At 40.8% G+C, this 5,220-nt stretch overlaps 1 long non-coding RNA gene across 1 annotated transcript in view; it reads right to left on the reverse strand.

Annotated features, from left to right (window-relative positions):
- LOC106961685 (uncharacterized) overlaps positions 1 to 5,220 on the reverse strand; it is a 15,017-nt gene extending 9,797 nt beyond the window's left edge. The window contains exon 1 of the long non-coding RNA XR_001427825.1: positions 4,994 to 5,220. This is a non-coding gene — a long non-coding RNA (uncharacterized LOC106961685). The remainder of the gene's footprint in view (positions 1 to 4,993) is intronic.

Raw genomic sequence — 5,220 nt, forward strand, 5'->3', positions numbered from 1 at the left:
ACAGTAACGATGTACTTGTACTTCGTTACTTCCCACCACTGATTTGAACCATATCTTATTTTCAGTTCCCAGTTGTGCATTAATTTGGGTTCTATTGATTAAATACTGAAGATCTTTGGTGATTGTAAAGCTTCAAAATGTAAAAAATTCATAAGGTGTGAATACTTTCCCAAGACTGTAAATCACAGCCAAGAGCATTTTCAGAAAGCTGTGTTCTCCTGGATTATGTTTATTAGAGAATTAAATGTAAAACGCAGCTAATTGACATTCGGCTACGTTAAATGGCCGCTCACGTTCTGTCTTCACATTTCAGAGTTTTAACACAGTTGCAAAGTTTGTCAAGCCCTGCTGGAACACTGCTGACGAGTAGATAAAGTCACGTTGTGACGGCAAACAGACTGGATGAAGTTCTGCCTCACATGCAACAGCAGGCAACGTGAAGCTAAGTGCCTTGCCCAGGGGCTCAGAGACAAGAGGAAGCTGGAATCAAACCTGAAACTGTCCGATTGTAACACAGCTACAGTGACCTGAAATACCACAAAGGATCACACCCAAATACATTTAAGTAAAATGTTCAACATTCCACACAGATTTGTGTGTGTGCCCACCTGTGTGGTATAAGAACAGAAAGGCCAGTAACCAAACAAGGACAAGAGAATAAAGAGACAAGAATTTACTCAGCAGAACTAAAATCATGTGTGTGTCCATATTTCTGCAGAATCTGTCCCATAACCACACAACATGAAAGCACAGAGATTTCTCTTGGAAAACATTTCTGTTTGGACTCAGGAACTGAACTGAAGTTGGAATTAGGTGAATAAATTGTGATATTGTGTGTTTTTCTTTACTTGGCTTCCCGGTAATATTGCTCATTTTATGCTCAGAGATGTGGTGTTTGTACAGCTGGAACGTTGACTCGGTCTGTAAAGTGTGACATTAACTCTGCAGGCGTTCCTGCCTCTGTTCCTGCCATCATTTCAAACTACGGCGCAGAAATATGGCAGGTTTGTATATTTTGCATGACTGAACATGATCTTTACAGAGAGACTGAAGAAATTCAAGAGCGCAAATGTTCAGTGTTAGGTTGGATGTTTAAGGCTAAATCCAAAAGAGAAGTTGAAGAACTTCTTGTACTTTGATTCTGTCATTCTGACTTTCTTTGTTCGTTCTTTTTCTTTGCAGCTAAGAAAAAAAAAGACTCAGATTCTGTTTTCCACAATTACCCTCTGCCTTTTCTGACTCACCTTGGGTTGTGAAGATTGTGGGACATGAAATGAAAGAAGCACTAAAGCAAACACAAGTGCTCAGGTGTAATTTTCTAGTTAAAGCTGGAGTCTGGGAAGCGGTCGTGCCGAGCTGCTCTTCAAACTCAGACTCTGGGTGGCTGACAGCCGCAAAACTGAGGTAAACGTCAATTAAGCTGTTACAGTAGATGACAGGCCCAAAGAAAACAGAAAACAGTGCAGGAGGGGGGCAGCCTGTGTAAACTGCAGGTGTCTGAACACGATTCTGTAGATAAGGCTAAAATGTTAGCAGCTTTGGACTTGTCGGGTTAACGTGACGAAGCTTGAGGAAGACTTCTGAAACTGATTATTCCCATAGAAATCCTGTAGATCTTCCAGTTGTTTTCATTCCCATCCAGTAAAAGCAGAAATGATCTGATGCACGTCTGGGATGAGTTGCATACAGTGTGGAACATCACACAGGCTCACTGATAGACACTCTCTTTAAATTCCTAAAATACATGTTGACAAATGGACCAACCTGTGGGGGCTCATGTTATGAGCTCCACTGTTTTGTTTTTATAAATCACAAACCATATCTTAATAAGATGCAGAAATACTCAAACCATGTTTGACTTGTTTCTGTGTTGTGGTTTTCATGCTTGTCTCAATCTAAAGCGGTTCTAGTTCCAGAAAAAGCACTAATCATGATGTTGTCTTTGTTTTTGGACAAGATGAAAACCTTCATTGTCTATGTAGGAATGTTCTGTCTCCCACCACAAAATAAAACACATTCAAACATTCATCAACAGAAAAAGCTAAAGGATGATCTTCATATTATGATTAAATTCAGCCCTTAAACAAATCAGAGCCCAACTTCAGCAGCACTGGCCTCCATCAGAGCCCGGCCACGCTCTGTGGTAAACTTCACTGTTATGCTAAAAAAAAGTCCACAGCTAAAAGCTAAATCTTTTCTGCTGCTTGTCTGAGCTGGAAGACATTTGTATGCATTAAAACTGCAGTATGTAACTTTTTAAAATAATATGACTTTTATTTATTTGTTAAAAATGTCTTCACAGTATATTATGAGTCAGATAATCATAAAAAAAATAAAGTTCCTCTGCCTCCTGCCAGTGGTGATACTGCCATCTGAAGAAATACTGGGTTCCATCAGAAACAACCAATCAGAACAAGAAGAACAGTCTTACTGCTGTTAATCATGCTTGTGTACGCCCCCTCAGGCCATGCGCCTTGCTCTCTGCTAGCCTACAGCTCGTTTCCCACCCCTTCCATGAATGCACAGGTTAGTTAGTATAGCCACCGATGACGGCAGATTAACAACTTTTCCTGTAATGACAAGTTTTTTCTCTGCCATTCGTACATTAAGCAGTGAACACATGAGGGCGACTGACAGCACTAAGACCCTCCTCCTGGGTCTGGTTGCTTTTTTCTGATCTGGAACAATGTATTTCTGCAGATGGCAGAAGGACCACTGGGAGGAGGGAGAGGAGCTGGATGTTTTCTCATGTTAAACTGTATCGACATGCTGACAGTTTTGACTTATAAAAGTTACACTCTGCAGCTGTTTCCAGGTTGCAACATGCAATTCCTGAAAAGTGACACTGTGAACATAAAGGCTTCCCTGGATCTTCTCCAAATGATAAGCGGGTCTGATGGACAATTTGAGTTGAGCCTACTAGTCAGGACAGCAATGTCTTTCTGATTAGCTTGTTAGTCTAACTGCACTCTGAGGATTTCTTTACTTTTCTATAGACTCATGCTGATCTGACTACAACAGCTGAGGGGAATTTTACTGATGATTTCTCAGCTGAAATTTTCCAAACTATCCCTTTAATTCAGAGTCCTCTTTATTGGAACTTGAATATTTTCTTTTGACCAGATGGCAGCAGAGCTTCTGATTTTTGATTCAGTTGTAAAAATAGCAGGTGATATTCACCCTCAAACATCAACCGTATCATCTAAATTCTCAAGTCCCTCATGATGGAGCCTTTTTTCTCTCCCTTCAAGCTCCATGAGAGCTGCTCCGCTGATCTTTTCAGCATGCTCTCAATGTGCAGAAATTGATTTGGAGAGAAAACAACTCAGATCTGTGTGTGTGTGTTTTGTTTTCATCCCTCTTTAATAGAACTTCAGAGAACAGGAAGTGTGTGCGTCATGAAATCCGTCCTGGTTATCTGCTTTCACACGCTCTAGCCTGCCGCCTGCCCTCCAACTGCTCCCAGCTTCCACAGCCAGAGGAGCTCCTACACGGCTGCACGAATGGCACATGTATTCTGAGCAAACACGCAGCAGACACCGGCGCTGAGCAGGGCCTGAACTCCCCACAGCACACCTACTCCCAGCCAAACTCACTAAAATAAAACACTTTCACCCTGTTTTAGATCGACGCTTTTATGAAAAAAAGCATTTCTAGTTTTTCATTTTGAGCTAAGTAAACAGACACAAATGTTGCAATAAATCGAGGCATCTTCTGATTTATTTTGAAAGTTTGCCAGAGAAGCTTTTTTCCTGTTACTATAGATGGGTTGTAATGAATCTTGTGGAAAACCTCTCTTCAGGCCTTAGGTGAGGGTGAGAATGTGTGAGGTCACACCATGTGACCTTTAGCTGAAGCTGCTGGGCCACCATTGGTTAAGAGCCAAACACTCCACCTCCCCCAGACACAGGAGTCCTCTCTGCTGCAGAGCTCATGCTTGTTGGCCCAACTCTTGCCAAAGTGTCTCACTGCAAACTACACCTGCATACCAACATGTGTGCAAACATACGTATGGACCATGCTGGCGTGTCTCCCATCTTCTCTCACCCACAGACAGACAGCACTGACCTCACCCAGCTGAGTGTTTCTGTCCCTTCGGAGTCCTGCTGTGATTTAATTTGGCTCTGTTGCTTCACTGCCTCCTCCAAATAATAAACTATTGATCCGAGCCACCCTGCCTGCTCTGAAACATCCGGAATCTGTGTTCATTATCTTAACCCATGTCCCTCCAACTCCCACATTTCCTGCTTGCTACAGCAACACAGAGTTACTAAACAGCAAAAGAACAGATGACATGCAGAAAGGAGAAAAAAGTTCGCATTAATTTGTAAAAACAATTGTCTACATCCATTATTCACCCAAAATAGTTTCCTAGCATTAAATATAATCAACATATTCATAAAAGCTAGAAATCTTCTGTGAAGGCTTGCCGTCATCACCAAACAGCATCATATTTAATCTGCATGAATCTTTAGAGGCTGTGATTATTTTTGCTGGATTTTTGCATTTGTTGTCTTTTTAATTTAAATTCTGCTGAGAGCAGCGAGTTTTCCTTCTAAAATCAGCAAGTGGAACAAATTTCCCCTCAGGATGGACTGCGGCGTTGTAGGTAAAAATGAAGCAGGGGATGTACTGAAAATACCATCTTTATTCGCGCATTTTATTACAAATTTTACACATGATGCAATAATTTGAAAACAATGTTATGAATCCCTTAGAAAGGTGTTTTCTTTGACGCATAAGTTAGGATAAGTATTTCAAATAAAATATACCCAGATAATATATCCGTGAATTCAATGTAATTTCAACTCTTGCTTAAGCATCAAAATGTGCAAAAATATTTGCGGTGTTGCAAAAAAGCTTACATTTCCTGAAGAAAAAATATTAAATGTATTTTCAAAAGTGCAGACCTAACGTCCATGCAATAATTACATTTTAAATTCATACCTATTATTATTATTATTTTTTTAAATAAATATAAGATGATGCTTACCTTTGAGCAGAAGTGGGGATCCACAGAAGTGTGCAGTCCTGATCAGCGTGTCACCCAAATGAACAATTTCCCGCTGATTCCTCTTCAGGTCTCATGTTGATTGTGTCGATGTGTATTCAGACTGCAGACTTGTGTATTGGCCCGGGTTTATCCCCTCCACCCCACCATTACAGGATGATTATTTCCGCGCCTTACCAACTCCATCCAAAGGTGACACTTGTGGAAAA

The sequence above is a fragment of the Poecilia latipinna genome, unplaced genomic scaffold (genome assembly GCF_001443285.1).
Source record: "Poecilia latipinna isolate Pla-1442-1.1 unplaced genomic scaffold, P_latipinna-1.0 Scaffold1323, whole genome shotgun sequence".
In the NCBI taxonomy this organism is placed as follows: domain Eukaryota; kingdom Metazoa; phylum Chordata; class Actinopteri; order Cyprinodontiformes; family Poeciliidae; genus Poecilia; species Poecilia latipinna.